This window comes from Phasianus colchicus, chromosome 6, assembly GCF_987193195.1.
Source record: "Phasianus colchicus chromosome 6, bPhaCol1.hap1.1, whole genome shotgun sequence".
Classification (NCBI taxonomy): domain Eukaryota; kingdom Metazoa; phylum Chordata; class Aves; order Galliformes; family Phasianidae; genus Phasianus; species Phasianus colchicus.
This window is the reverse complement of record NC_143441.1, coordinates 31,116,467-31,132,462: the sequence shown is the minus strand read 5'-3', so window position 1 is coordinate 31,132,462 and position 15,996 is coordinate 31,116,467. Positions and strand designations below refer to the sequence as shown.

The following is a 15,996-nucleotide window of genomic DNA, read 5'->3' as shown; positions in this document are numbered from 1 at the left end:
ATTCGCTTCCCGTCGGAGCCCCGCGGGCCGCGGCCGCCGATGAGTTTCCGGGTCGGCGGCCTGAACTTCTGCCGCCGCCGATCGCTGACCGCGGTGGGAGAGAGCGAGGAGAAGAGCAGAGAGGAGCGAGCCGGGGCCGTGAGGCGCCGCCGCCGCCGTCTTGCGGGCGGGTGCCGAGGGGAAGCGCCGCGCGGGGCCGGGCATCGCCGCCCGCAGCTGTCAGCGCCGCCGCGAACAAAGGGGCAGCCGCAGCCGCAGCGCTCCGCCCGCGCGTAACGAGCCGCGCTGTCGGCTCCGCCAGCCGGCCCGGCCGAGAGAGCGCTCCAGAGTGCCGAGCGCGGGGCGGAGCTGGGAAAGAGACGCAGACAGAGAGAGGAACGTCCGCCGAGCGGATGGAGGCGCGGCGTGCCGGGCGCCGAGGCGCTGGGAAGGGCCGGGGAGAGCCCCTGTGAGCGGCGGTGAGTGCCCCGCGGCGCTGCGGCCGTCCCGGCGCCGCCGGGGGGCAGCGCGGGGCGGGCGGGGACGGGGCGGCCGCGGGCGCAGCTGCGAGACCGCGCGCGTCGGGGCGGCGGCGCTCCGCATCCCGGGCGGGGCGGGGCCCGGGGGGTCCGGCGCTCCGCGGCGTCCTCGGCGCGGTGAGAACGAAGGGCGGCGCCGGCGGCCCCGGGCCGGGGCTGAGAGGAAGCGCCGTAGCGGAGGGGCGGCGGGAGCCCCGCGGGGCGCGGGCGCCTGGCGGAGCTGCGGGCGAGGGGCCGCGCTGCGGGGCTGCCTCGGAAAGTTGGGCGCCGGGCGCGGCCCGCCGCTTCGGTCGAGCCTCCCGTCGGGCGCTTCGTGCGGAAGGAAAAGTGTCGGGAGCGGCGGCGTGCGGTGAGTCCCGGCGGGATGGCCCCGTGCCGCGGTCGTACGCGGCCTTTCCGGAACGCGCACCGTCTCACGGTCTCGTTTTTATTTTTCCCCAGAAAAGCTTTGATCCCTGATAGGGTCAGCGTAGCTCGTGTGTGTCGGGAGCGGGATCGCGCTCTCAGGCGTGTCGGAGTGGGCGCTGAAAATCCAGTGGCTTCTGAAAACTGAGGAACCGTGATAACTCAGCACAATGCCAGCTGTCCTTTTTTCGGAGAGTAAACACAGTGTGAGGTCCCGAAACAGCACCGACTCCCCAGAAGGTGCTCTGCAGAGTGAGGTGCTCTCCTGCGACCTGAGTTTTGCTCGTGGCCTCCCCTTCCTTACTGAAACGTGGCGTTTTGGTTGTAGGCGAGCATCAGGTGTACTGATACTGATGTACTGAAATTCGGATACGCTTTCTAAAAAGGCTGCTTTGGAGAAACTTACTGGCTGCAGAGCTTAGCGATGAGGAGAGGCTGAGAGGAGAGAGACTTGCACATCTGGGGGTTTTATCTGTTCTTCTCCATCTCTTTGAATGTGAAGCGTGGTCCATTCACTTTTGGATATGGGCGAAAGTAGGAAATACTCCTCTTCCCCCAAAAGAAGGAGGCTCTGTTCTTACGGAAAGTGACATCGTTTTTCAGTTCCTAACGTTTGTCTTATTTCCTTGACGTGTATGCAGAAGTGGTGGCACTTACAGCCAGATATCTTTTTGTGGTTGTGGAATGCATAATTGGCTGAAATGAAGAGTTCCAAAACTTTCAGTAATTCTGTACTCAAGCAAGTTCCACCTGTAACAAATCTTAGTCTTTAAAAAATAAAATATGTTAGTAATGTATTATTTCTGAATAAAAATACTACTAGAAACATACCGGCATAAATAAGCCAACTAATGTTGCTGATGCCCTTTATATGTGCACTGAAGGACTATTATGAATGGAAATTACTTTAAAAAAAAAAAAAAAAAAAAAAAAACAAACCAGCAGTGGCACTATACATATGTAGCACCAGTAGCCAAAAGGGGGATGAGGGGAAGCAAGATGTAAGCTTTACACAGCCCTTTTTCTGTTTTTCCCCTGGTGTGCCACACACATCTAGATAGGGTGAGGTAAGTACACACATCAGTATCTGCTGAGGCTTTTTGGAGGAACTTGGAGCTTCTTAGGCACATATGCAGTGTGCCAGTTTACGTGTATCTGCTTGTTAGAGATTTGTGTCAGCAGTGACACCTCTGCTGTGATTGATTAGCACAGAATTGGCTTTTTATTTCAGTAATAGAGCTTTGTTAGTTTTTGGTGTGGCCATTTGCAGTGATTTTTATTTTTTTTTCCCCCAATTATTTCCTTTGTTCTGTGATGGATTTTTTTCATGTTTTTGCTTTGCTGCTTAGATTTCATACCATGTCCATTACCTGAGCGATTAATGAACTTCTCCTCAAATCTGAATTCTTGAAGTTGCTTTCTGGTGTTGTCCTTGTTGAAACTTTGTTACCTCTGATAAGGTGACTCATGACAGTAAGCAAAAAGTTGGAAAGCCGGAGCTTCCAAATCTGTGTGCCAGGCGAGTTGTGTGTCTGATCGCACTGCTGCGTTTTGCATAATTGATGTGGATACGTAGCAGAAAGGGATCTTTGGTTATATTACATTAAAAGTTGAAGCCCAAGGAGTCTACATAGTATTTAAAAACTACTTCTTCAGAACATCTAAACATTTTCCAGATTTGAGATGGAACTAGTGAAAAGAATCTACCATTTTCCTCGGAGGAATTAGTTTGACTGGCTGGTGTCAGTGAAATAGTGTGCTTTGCATCACAGCCTGTGTTAATTTGCTTTTATATGCATTTGTGAGTATATGTCTTGCCTCAAAAAGCAGTCTGAGTGGAGTGCTGTAACCTTCAGTATAGTGATAGTTCATTATCTTCAGTTAATTAGTCCAGAAATCACTGTGGAGAAAAATAGATACTAGTCTGTTGTTCCTACCGGCTTGTTCTCCAGATTACCATTCACGCTCTGTTAACAGTACTGCTTCTTTGCTTTTAGTCGCTTGTACCTTCACTTGTACTATGAGAAGAAAGAAGTACAATGTAGCGGGTGCCAGGTTTTCTCCTGCTGCTGTGTGGAGGTGATCTGAGGGAGCCTTTGTTATTCCGCACTCTCTTCCAGTATTCTTGTTTTTAGCAATTGAAAGTAATTTTCTGAACTTGCAAACGTGTCATACATGTGAATTTGAAATTTTAATCTATTTGTATCCTTAGCTCTCCTGTTTTGCAAACAAGGGAATTGCCATAAATTTTTATTAAGACAAACACTTCTTTGGGCTTAAAGCACGTTTTTAGTACTCGTATTGTCCTTGAATTTTCTTTAATGTGTCCTGCTGAAGTTGCTCAGGGAAGACTTTCATTTTTACTTGTGATTTATATTTTAAAGCACGTTAGTGATGGGCCTTGAATGTTGAAGGACAGTTGCAGTAAAAATACAGGACCGTGTTGCAAATGGGTGGCTGCAGTGCAACATAAGGGCTGAGTGCTGGGATCCTTCCCGGCTGGGATGGCTTTCGGAGCAGCTGCACAGCAGTGCTGTGTCACTTTCCTCAGAAGCTTTTCTGATCTGCCCTTTCCTGGTGAGGAAGACAAGGGACTTAGTTCCAAACTGATGGGAATTTTCTAAGAGTAAGTTTGAGTATTCAGTAGTTCTTATATACAACCTTCTCTGCTGGGGGGGGGGGGGGGGGAAATCCCTACATGAAATTTCTTGGGGATTTTCCCCTCTTCAATAAGAACAAAAAATAGGTTTTCAATTTTGACATGTACTTTGTAAAAATAACACTCTAAAAACATACAAGTAAATGAACCAAAAAGACTCCTGGAAGATGTATAGTCACCAAAAATTCCATGGAGTAAAGACTCTCAAATGGTAGCCAAATGGTGTATGTTCATTTCGGAGGAGTATATTTAAACTGCTGAAAACCACTTAGTCTTTGCTTTATAATAAGGGCTGCATCAGAAGTACAGTCTGGGCAGTTCTGAGTCACTGTGGTGTTTTGTGTAAGTCCTGAATTTGCTGGAACGATCTGAAATAGTACATTTGTATTCACTGCCGGTGGTCAAGTGCAGTGGCGTAATAACTTTCTCATTTTAGTATTCTGGAACAAAGTATAGCTTTTTGTAGAGGAGAAGACTTAACACAATTGATTTCTGGACCATCTGCAAGAGCATGTGATGCAAGTTGGTTAAACAGTCTCAACTTTTGGTAACTGGATAATAAGCTTTGAAAACTAAAATGAGTTGTTTTGCTATCAGAGCAGTTGGCTGTGGCTTCCTTTCTTGTTTAAGCAACACAGTAAATCACTGCTTGGATACCTCCTACATCAAGAAACATTTGTAATTCTGAACTGATTTTCTGAAATGTGAAGTAAGTTCTTCCATGTCTTTTTTCAGAAGCCAGTGTAAGAGATTGGAAGATAATAAATACATACTATAGAACAAGTCTATTGTTTGTTTTCAAATTCTGGATTAACTAAAAGTACTGTAATACTTCTTAAGTAGGCAGTATTTTTTCTTCTTAATGTAATGCCTTTAAAACAGTTAATTATTTTTTTTTTGTTCTTGCTCTTCCATACAACACTTCTGCCATTCTCAGAGTACCTCTCTGTGTTGTGGTGATGTTTCTCCTCTGCTTCTTTGTATCATACTCTGTCTTTTTCATGATTTTGACTTGATGTAGACTTTGATAAATGATATCACCTAGAAGTAATGTATGAGATCACAGAATCATTGGGGTTGGAAGGGACCTCCAGAGATCATCCAGTCCAACCCCCCTGCCAAAGCAGGTTCCCTACACCAGGTCACACAAGTAGGTGTCCACGTGGGTCTTGAATATTTCCAGAGAAGGAGACTCCACAACCTCCTTGGGCAGCCTGTTCCAGTGCTCCGTCACCCTCACCATAAAGAAGTTCTTGCGCACATTTGTGTGGAACTTCCTATGCTCCAGTTTCTGGCTGTTTCCCCTCATCCTGTCTCCACACACTGCTGAAAAGAGTCTGGCCTCACCACTTTGCCCCCCACACCTTAGATATTTATAGACCTGGATCGGGTCCCCTCTCAGTCTTCTTTTCTCAAGGCTAAATAGACCCAGTTCACTCATCCTTTCTTCATAGGGGAGATGCTCCAGGCCCTTCACCATCTTTGTGGTCCTCCACTGGACTCTTTCCAAGAAATTCCTGTCTTTTTTTGTACTGGGGAGCCCAGAGCCATAAAAAAACCCGGATAGCCATAATCATTCTTTTCCCACTTCTCGGTTGGGTTAAGTGTGAAAATTAAGTTTAATTCTCTGATAATTATCTTAAAATCTTGACAAATGAAATGGTCCTGTAGGAGTTGGTGATCTTTTTGAAATGAAAGGTGCTTTGAGAAGAATACAGTTTGGAAGCTTCAAAGCTGTTCTGGGGAAAATTAAGTTAACATATAGAATGTTAACTATGCGTATACTAATGGCATGTTTCTTGACTGTTGTTTTCAAAGGCAATTAAATGTAAACCAAAGTTGGCAGCTGATTCTCTGTCCCAGGTGCTTCACCTGACAATTGTTCTTCTTGGCATTTAGCATAGGAGAGAATTAGGGTTTTTTTAGTTCATAATTCTGCTTTCAAAACAGGCCCTGCTTATCTACATTAGAGATGCATCAAGTGGCTGGAGGAACACCATATTCTGTTTGTGTGTGGCTGATTTTGATCCTGATCTTAAATTACTAGAAGTGCAGGGCTGTATGTACGTTTGGACTTATTTTAAGCAGTAGCAACCTGAATGCTGTTGCCATAGAATTTTCCTCTGGAATGTTTTTTCTCCACTCCTTGTGTGTGTGGATTTGCAGAATTGTTACTTTTTCAGGATCTTGTTTTAATCCAGGTGGCTCTGCTGTGTGTTATTTCTCAAAGCAGCTAGGAGACAAGGAAATACGCAGTCAACTCTCCATCTGCAGATTGATATGTAGAAATGTCTTGGCAGAATAGAGCCCAGAAAATGTGTTGTTGCTCTTTAAAAATGGTGAGTTTTATTGGTACCTTTGAGAAACTGCAAAAACATACAGCTATTAAACTGAAGCCCGAAGTTCCAGCTGTGCTAATAATGCATGTTTTATGCTTTAGCAGTTTCAGGATCTTACACTGATGGAGCACTTATCTTTAACTACAAGGTGAGAATTTGGACTTTCAAGGCAGTTATATAGCAGACTTAATGGGAGGAGGACTTATGGCTCCTCAGCAATGACACATTTATTCTCCAGAAGTAGTTATGTTATGAAATTATCAAATAATGTAGGGCTATGCAGCATTGTATGTTGTATCCTGCTCTAAGTTAAAGTGCTCTTTCTGAATGAACTCAGCTACTTTGTTCTCTGAAAGCTTGTGCATGGCCTTGCTCCCTGACTTGTTGAATTGAAATCACTGACACACTTGCTGTATGAGCAAAGGTCTCCGTATTCAGAAGAATGTGTCAGAGAGGATATTTTTGATTGGAGCTATTTCAGTGAGCCGCCAAGCACAAACTGTGCATCTGAAATACAAAATAAATAAAGCAACAACAACCCAAGTTGTGGATAAAGAAGCAGCAGTGGCTTGTATACTGAAATAGAAGTTCTTTGTAATGTCACATTTTCCAACCTGTTCGTTAGTTAATGTTTAACTACTTGAAAATTCTTTACCTTTTTCAGAGCATAGTAGTATTCAGTAAGATGAAATAGTATAATTTTGCATTTGTAGTCTTCCTGAATGTTCTGGGTGCTGCACCACTGCATTCAGTGGTTGACACAGAGCTGTGTGTGCTGACAGGCAGTGCTGCTGTTCTCACAGACCTCGGCCAGCTGAAAAAGGGCAGACTGAAGCCTCATGAGGTTGAGTGGAGTCTGCAAATTGAAACAGAATAACCTGGAAAGCAACTTTGCTGCACATGACATCACTTTCCTGGAGGACACCAAGTTAACATGAGTCAGCAGAGTGCCTTTGCTTAGGAAGAGAGAAGCCAGTGGCTGAGACAAGTGATTATTTCTGTCTACTTGGCATTTACGTGACTGCATCTGAAGCAGTGCCTGCCTTTGGGCTTCCCAGTAGGGGAGAGATGCTGATGTACTAGGGCAGTGCAGGGGAAGGCTACCATCATGATTAGGTAATGGGAGCACACAACATAAAAGGAAAAGCTGGACGAGCTGGGTGTCTTCAGTGTTAAGAGAAGGCTAAGGGGCATTATAAGCAGTTTTTTGGAGGAGCTGCTTTTTAGAGGCATCTACTATAAGCAGCCTGTGTATATGTATGATTGTAGACTGCCATATAGGATTTTTCTATATTGCTCTATAAAAAGATACAGCTACTGGCATGTGCTGTTGTGCAAAGTAGCGTGGGTTTATTGGTTTCTGGTGTCTGACTACTGTCAGCAGTGAATAAGTGTGTGCTCATATCAAATGATGTGGCTGCACAACCAACTCCTATCTCCCTTTTCCACATGCACCTAGTCTTAACCCAGCTGAAGCATGTGGCTGTGCAACATTCTAAAGGAACAATATGATTTTATTAAGTAAATACTATTATTCAAAACTTATTTTTTAAGGAAAATCTGAATTCTGTATTGACAAAGATTTGAAGTTAACAGTTTAGTGCTTTAAATATGTCATGTCGCAGATGAAATAGACTCACCCCCATATGCAGAGCTGTCTGAGGTTTGTACCTATGTGCTTAATAAAGGACTAGAAGGTTAAGTTCATTTGGCTAGAATTGGAGTTAGATGGCAGTGTGTTCTAATCTAAAATAATGTGTTCTGATGTTTAAATAAAAAGTGGTGACAGAAGTTTTGATCTCTTTGTTACTCTGAAATGTAATATAAACAAAAATGAATAAAACACGTAATTTTATTGTAACGTCATTATAAAGTGCCTGTTGATGCTGTCTGTATTTCACAGAAGTACCCTTTAAGTTCAGTCTCACGAAGGTCGATTCAGAAATCTTGTTGAATTTTTCTGCATGTCTATTATATGTACAGGGAGGGAGGAATCAGCAGGGAAAGCCAGGGTTTACCTAATGGTATGATTCTCTTAAGAAAAAGATGAATAAAGTTTCTCCTAAATTCAGCCTTAAAAGTATACTGAATTTGCTTTGGTTTTACAGATTGTGGTGTTAGGATAGCCTTAAGGAGTCACTAGTAACTATGCCTTTCATTTTATGCAGGTATAAAGGTTCTCAATTTTAACAGCTGTTCATGAGTTCCAAAATAACCAATCTTTGCTAAGGAAAAAATTCAGATCATTTATTTCCTGGATGTAACTTCTGTATGAAACCAGACAGTATTTTTTGGATGTTTTCAACATCTTTGAGCTCCCTACTTCAAAGTAATAATGACATGCTCATAAAGGCAGACTGGGTCAATGCTAAATGAAGTTCAAAAAGTTTATTTTTGAAACTTAAAACCTCACTATGAACTTTGAACAAAAAAAAAATGTTCCAGTCTACCCATGACTTACTGTGAAAATAAATCACATTCCTGAAGCCAGACAGCCTACTCCATGTCATGCCTCTCTTTCGCCATTGCATACTTTCTTTTCCCCACGGCTGCCTGTCTGCTTTCTGTAGTCATCTGATGATTCCTGTTGTCCTTTCCAGCCTGCTCACCCAGCAGCTATAACTTATTCCATGCAGAGTGGTGTTATTCTCTGCAACTAAGGATTCCTCTAAAGAAGAGTTCCTTTCTCTTTATATATTTCTTAAAATTGATGTGACTGTTTAGAGTTTCTCACTTAGAAATGTGGGCCTTAGTATTCTGTTTGCAAAGTGGTTTCAGTAGGACATGAGGCTGTAAAACATGAAGATTGAAGGATTTTGTTATGGAGTTTGCCATTCCACTTGATGAAGCTAATAAGATGTCTGGTGTACACGGATACTTGATTACACCCTGCATATGTAATGTAATAACTCTGCTTAGGTAGGTTTTAGAGTAGAGCAGAGTTCTAGCATCCCTAATCTCTGGAATGCTCTCCATTCTGCTCCAATGCACTGCATTCTCCAACGGGTAGTAGAGTACATACTGTTTTCATACAAACAGCCATGTGAAAAGGAAGCTGTTTTGTTTTTTTTTTCCCAACTATTTCAGCTCTTCATAGATGTGTGTTTTTGTTGTATGTTGTTAGTCGTGGCTGTTCTTTGTTAGGTTTTTCTTCTTATTTTTACCATTATATAGATGTTCCACTTCTCTCCCTTCTTGTCTATTGCTGTTTCCTCCCTTCTGAGTCTTCTAGAAAGCAATTCAGTACATCCAGAATGTTCTTCCTGCTATGCAGGATGTTGTACACACACATAGGGTGATGCTAGGCTGTTTGCATGTAAGGTTTTTCAGAAGACCATAAGACTTAAATCCTCTAATAAATACCTGCAGCCTGCTGATTAGATATTTCAGTTTCTGCATCTCCATCAATATGAAAATCCCTGGATATGTTCCTAAGTGAAGTCTTCTGTAAAATATCATCGGACAGGATGTGCAATATAGGAAGGACACAAAGAATTGCTGCCTGATGTTAAAAATTACCTATTTCCAAACTGCAGGTGAATAGGGGCTGTGCTAGACTTTTTTTTCCTTTTTCAGTATTATGTTAGTTCAAGATAGTAGAACTTGTTCTCAGTAGAGTCCTGCTGGGCCTTCTGCAGCTAAAGCAAACATCTCTCCCCACTGCTGCCTTGCTTTTTGACTGCCAAGGTAGCAGGGCTTGGCTGTGTTTGCCCCTCAGTAAATGCAGGCTCAGCTGCATGCTTTTGCTGCCTCTTGGACAGTTATTTTAGTTGGTATTTCCACCTAGATCTTGCTTGCTTAGTAGCAGGCATTGGAACATCTGCTGCTGCTGCTATTAACCATCATCCCTTTTTTTGCATAAAGATTAAAACTGGACTCAGAGGCAGGTGTTGGTTCTGCTGAGGTATCTGGAGTGGCTGGAGTGACTACTGTGCCAGTTTCTCTTTGGGAGTTTGTATCCTGGTACTCATTGTATGTGGCTTACAAGCTGGGGTGCAGCAGGAGCGCAGCCGTGGTGCTGCAACACGTGCTCTGTGTCTGCAACCTCCCACTCTGCCCAGTTGCATCCTCCTGTCTCTACTCCATGCAGTGTCCCTTTTGAAAGCAGTGCCACTGTCAGGGCCTTGGGGTTAATAAAACATTAACACTGGACTGTATGAGAAATTTCCTGAAAACTTGCTGTGACTGCTGCAGTGGGGCTGGTGTATTCCTGCCTTGCCTTCAGAACCCAAACTACTGTTGATTTTGCACAGTTTGCGTATCACTGGTGTTTCTGCTTCTGTCTGCATTTCAGTTTGAGAACACTTTGGAACATATTTCCATTATTTGCAGTATGGACTGGTATAAATAACTCTGCCTGCTTGATACTCCTGCCATGGTCTGGCTATTTGGATCATCAACATCTAAGAAAAAAACTCAAAATGGGAGTGATCTGAGGTGCTGTTCTGATTCACTGTGCGGTGACAAAGGTTCATACCAGTACCAGGGGAAGCGTGGGAATATGAGTATATGGGAAAGGTGGATTGGAAACAGGAAGGGCAAGATGAGCTCTGGTGTCAATTTAAACCATTTTAGATACTACAGTTTAAGTTTCTCAAGCAACATTAGCATTATAAAAAAAATAAATAACAGAGGCAGATTTCCAGCATGCCAAGTACATGCTTCATAATAACAATAAAAATGATTTTCTAATTTCTGAAGCTCTCAGGGGAGGTCTGGCAGAGGTCATCCACTCTTCTGGGCAGTTATGACAGAACATCGGGCGTGGGGGAGGACAACCCAAGACAGGTACAAGAAGTGCAGGGGATAATTAAAGTTTTGTTGTTGTTTTTTTTATCTCTTGTGATCTATTTATGAGCAGTGAGAACCATTTTTAAATAGGTGTCTGTATGTTTGGTGCTGTGGCATGTTTTCCATAAAGCATCCGCAGTGCATTTGTGAGCATCACAAGTCTGAGGGCTTCTGAAACTAATGCAGCTTGTTCCTCTAGGCTACTGTCTGAACTACCACTGGTTGCTTTTGTTCCTACAGGTGTGTGAAATTAAACCAGCAGTAGGATTCTTCTTCTAACAAGCTTTATAGTTTTGAAGTGTGTTTCTGTCTCACTTTACTCACTTTACCAGAACTTTCCAGCTGATGCTGGATTGCTAATTGAATTTTCCTAGCAACAGATGAGGCTGCTTAAGGACAGCCTCACCAGGCATGATGGCAGGGGAGGTGAGTAGGCTTGTCAGACCGAAGAGGGTGGCAGAGTGACAAGGCTTACTCTGCTCTTTTGGATAAGCAGGCTGCAATGCACTGTCTCGACTTGAAATGGAGGCCACACGCCTTCTGTGCCTGATGTGTCTGCTCTGCAGCTGTGTCTGGGGACATCAGAGTCTTCCCCCACATGAAGAGGCATGCCTGTCTATGGAGGTGGCAGGAAGGAAAGCATCCTAGTCGCAGTGCCAACACGTCAAGGGAAGCCCCTGTGCAGATGTCCTCTGTGACATTTTCTGAGCAGCATTCAGAAATAGCATTGGCTGGGAATCTTCTGCGCAGTATCACTGACACCTCCCAGATCAAGAGCATGACCTGGATCTTTCTGTTCTGTGGGATCTCTGCATGCGGTGTAGTAGCAAATATGTGACTCTGGGGTCCTAGAAACTCACCAGAAACACCAAGCTCACTGGTGAGATGGCAGTGCTGGCAGTGCAGTCATGCATTCTGTTCTTACAGCCCTGGGAACTATATGGAGGAGATCTGCAACCAGCAAAGTCAGTGATGAACGGAGCCTAAGCTGTGTTAACTCCACATTGTGTTTTTTGATAATAGATGGGCTCAACAACAAGCAATATAAAGCAAACGGTATAGGAATCTAGTGAATGCTGCTTTTCAGAAACCATGATTGCTGGCACAGTTATTAGCTATAAAAAGTGAGAAAGCAGCAGCTTTCCATCAAAAAAAAAACTGAAAGCATTCTGCAAAAACTTGGACCATGAAGTCCATGAAGACAAATTAGTGGGATGCATGTGAAGATAGTAGCTACTGAATTGCAAGCCAAGGCTTGTGCTGTGGGGACCATTCACAATCTGATATTGAGCAGGCTTAAATCTGTTACCTCGGATAGCACAGAGATCGCGTATAACTGTCAAAATTCAGTCTAAGTCTTTTTATAATGATGCCCTTTTTTTTGCAGTGTTCTGGTTTAAAGGATAAAAAGCAAAACATTTCCTGGCTGGTTTATTAGACTATAATTAGCATTGAATGTTAAATCTGTTTCTACACAGGGGAATTTTCTCTTTTGTATTGGGAAACCTTGAGTAAGATTTTTCAGATCTGTGTTGGCCATTCAAGTGTTTTAGGTGAGGAGGCGTTTCCTTTTTCTTCCCCAGCAAACAAGTTGTGGAGAAGAGTAGTAAGAAAAGTGGTAAGGTTTACAGACTACAGGAAAGTAGAGGAACCAGGAAATTTGGAGAAGAGGAGCAGTTTTCTGGCAAATTTCCTTTATTTATTGTTGTTATGAAGTAGAGAAGTAAGGAAAGCAAGGTGTGAGTATTTGGTACCGTGAACATGACTGGAGTAGGAGAAAAAGTGCACTAGGGTGCTTATGCTCTCCTCTGTCTTTCGGTATCACAGAGTATCTGAAAAGCGTTGCTGAGTGCTGTGTGATTACTGCATCTAGAAAGTATGGTGTATGTAGAAGGCTGCTGAAGTGGTTTATACCATGCTCACAGAATAAGGTTTCCCTTAATAATACTTTACTACCCTGCATCTGTCTTTTCCTCTGGGGAAAGACATTACTGTATTCCATTGTTTTTTACCCAACAGGTAGTTTCCTCTCTGAGGACTCTTAGGACTTCTTGCTACTGTTTGATATCATTCTTGATATTCTTGTTCTACAACAAAAAGCAGTGTGCTACATTCTCTCTCCTACAAGCTTGCGTTCTTTGTCCTATGTCTGACTACAGTCTTTCCTTCATAATTCAGTTTCTTCCAACGGGAGAGAAGTCTTTCAAGAGGCAGTGGGAAGTCTAATATAGCTTAGCATCATTGAAAGACAGACCGTCGCCCTTTCATTTTAGTGTAAGAAATAGGCCTCAAGGATATTCTTTACAGAATTCTGGCTGAATCAAACAAAGTAAAGGAGATTAGCATAGACACCATCCCTTTATAACATATCATTTGCCAAAGTGAGATGTACGTATGTTGCGATAAGAGCCAGGGTCTAATTTTGTAGGTCTGATCTCAGAACTGTCAGCCTGTCTTGGATCTTGTGGTAAAGCTGTGGAGACTCTTTCAGGTTATTTTTCTCGGTGTGAATATGGCTTTCTTTAGTACACTTCTTGGTAATTAAAACTGTGCAAAAAATACATTTTGTCACATTTGCTTTAACACTACTTCAGTGCTGGCTTACTGACTGTTAGTGTAAGCCTGATGTCTGTATCTGGAATATTAGGAGAAACTCTGTAAGAGTGAGCTGCATCAGCCAACACTTGGAGAAATAAAGCAACCTGAGGAATGGTCAATGGTTGTCATAAGGGAAAAGTCAGGTGCTGTAAACCTATTGAAATTCTTTGAAGAAGTTAAAGGGAAAGATACGGTTGTTATAATCTAGTTGGATTTCCAAAAGGCATTTGACACAATGCCTCGATTAAAAGTCTTAATGAATCCAGACAGGTGTGTGCTTTTTGATGTACAGATAAGTGATCTGGGAAAGATGGTAAGTGGTGAGAAGGTAGCATGTGGAAATCAGTTAGATAAATGTGGAAGAGTCACAGGGTTGGTAAAAAAAATCTGAATTTATATATAAAATGGTTATCTGAACTATGACCACTCAAAAACAAGATCTCAAGGTTATAATAAATACCTCTGAGGAAAATCAGTTCAATGTCTTCCACCGGCCCCAAAAGGAAATTGTGTATTCAATGAATAGAGGTCATGCCACCACCGTGTAAATCCATGCATTTTGCATGTTGTATACAGCTTCTGCTCTCTCAGCTCAAAAGTGTTTTAGTGGCATTGGAAAAAGATCAGAAACTGCAAAAAGGAACAGAAAACTTGCACCAAATCCATTTCATAAGGATTAGGAATCAGTGTTTAAAAGTAACCTCTAAAAAGATTGATCTGACAGCAGAACAAATACCTGTAGCAGGCAATATGATAGAAATCTCTAAAATCACAAGGATAAGTAGAGAGAGTTTTTTTTCTGCTGACTGCTTCTCAGCTCTTGTAGATAGTGAAAATGATATTTCTCAAGTGTCAGATTACAAACAGAAAGGTGTTTCTTCACACTGACTGGTTAAGCTGTGAAATTGTTGTGGCTGTTAAAAAATTTCCGTAGTATCGGGGAGTTTTTGAACAGATTAATGGAAGAAAAATGTACTGCAGCTTATTAATACACAAGCTGCACGTCTGGCTCAAGCATTCATCAAGTGCTAAATTGCTGAAGACAAGCAGAGAATTGTGGAAAAGGATTGGTTTGTACTTTCTGTTTTTTATACTTTCTTGTAGTATATACTCTGCAGCTTTCTTGGACAAAATCTTAGATGAGAAGTATTTGATTCAGTAAGACCATTATTTCAATTATATCATCTTTGGAAACAAAATGGGAAAGAAAGGCACATGCGTTAGTAACAGAAAGCTCTTAAAGGAACTGAAGTTACCTTCTGTTTTGTTTCATTCTGTGAAGTACATTCATACCGTGACTCAATAGAAATTTTGCTGCAATCCAGATACAGTGTTGTTTCACAAAAGCCGCATGATAAAATGTGTTTATCGATAAAATGTTGACATATAAGCATTAGAAGTGGTAAACGAGATTGCTGGAATTGAAAGAGTAATCTGGTTGTCATTAATAGTATACATAAATAAAATTCAGCTTGCTTTTAGTTGATGTCTTCAAAGCAAATTGAGATAGGATATACGATTCTTTTAAGGTAGGAATTAGCTTGTTTTAGTTACATTCAGAATTTTGCATATTTATTCCAATTAAGAAAGATTGCTTTTATTTCTGAGGAACAGCATGGTTTATCATTTGTTTGTTTGTTTTCCAGACTGTGTGAAATAAGTTCCAAAACTGCAGAGGACTCTTTGTGAGACCTACAGTCTTTTTTAACTCCTAGCATAATATTTGCAATTAGTTTTTTTCTAAAGCTTGTCCAATATTTTTGTAAAGAGTGATTTCTTTGGGTTTTTTTTTTTGCTTAGTAATGTAGTTATCAAAAGCTCATTAATGTTTTGAGTTTCTTAGTTGGCTGTAGAAAGTGGTTAGTCAGATTTCCACACTGAACATCAATTATATCAATAACGCAGTGGCTCCAAGAATCTATTAGAATTTTTGCAGTTGTGGACATAATGATGCAGACAGTAAGAACGTTCACAAATAAATCTGTATGATGAGGAATCTGCATTTCAGGACATGGTCATCCATTAATTGTTGGACTAAATACATTTTTTCTCTTAGCAGATTATTTTTGGTCTGATTAGGCTTTTTACAGCTCTTTCTGCAACATGTCAGACTGACTGCTGTCGGGAACATAATGAATTATATCAGCTTCTGAGGTCCAGGAACAGTTGCAATGCAGAAGGTAGCTGAAACTGAGAAAAACTACTCCTGCATTTCTTCTGCATTTAAACTCATAATGGTGTTAGAGAAACACCCTGGAGAAATCATCTGAGAAGATCATCTGGAAGATCAGCACCATCCTATTCCTTTTTGGGTAGATACGTCTTGTTCTTGGAAAGCACAGCGATCGGGGCCCTTTCAGTCATCAGGGATCCTTCCTTTCTCAGTACCTGAGAGCTTGTTCTCTCTCTTCTGTGAAACGTCTTGGATTTCTTCATGAGTTGGGGCAGTGGTTTTCATCCAGAAATCGTTGCTCTACTTCTTTATCTTTTGTTGTGTTGGGTAGCCTTTCACCTTGATCAACCATTTGATCGACTTAGTGCTTTTTCACATTGTCACATTCAGTTGGGATTGCATCTTCACACTGCCCCAGGTATTGTTTGAGCAGCATTCAGGCCTGCCTTCTCTTAGCTTTTACCAAAACGTAGGATGATGTCCAAAGAGATGCCTCAGTGTTCTTTAGTCCGA

The 15,996-nt window shown here is 42.3% G+C and overlaps 1 protein-coding gene across 4 annotated transcripts in view; it reads left to right on the top strand.

Moving 5' to 3' along the window:
- The first annotated feature begins 2 nt into the window (after positions 1 to 2).
- ANKIB1 (ankyrin repeat and IBR domain containing 1) overlaps positions 3 to 15,996 on the top strand; it is an 87,467-nt gene continuing 71,473 nt past the window's right edge. For 2 of the 4 annotated variants that reach the window (XM_031614472.2, XM_031614473.2), the window contains exon 1: positions 4 to 458. The gene's annotated coding sequence lies outside the window, so the exon portion shown is untranslated. Of the gene's footprint in view, positions 459 to 724; positions 868 to 15,996 lie in introns of those variants that run through there. The other 2 variants (XM_090142815.1, XM_090142814.1) reach the window with 2 other exon arrangements.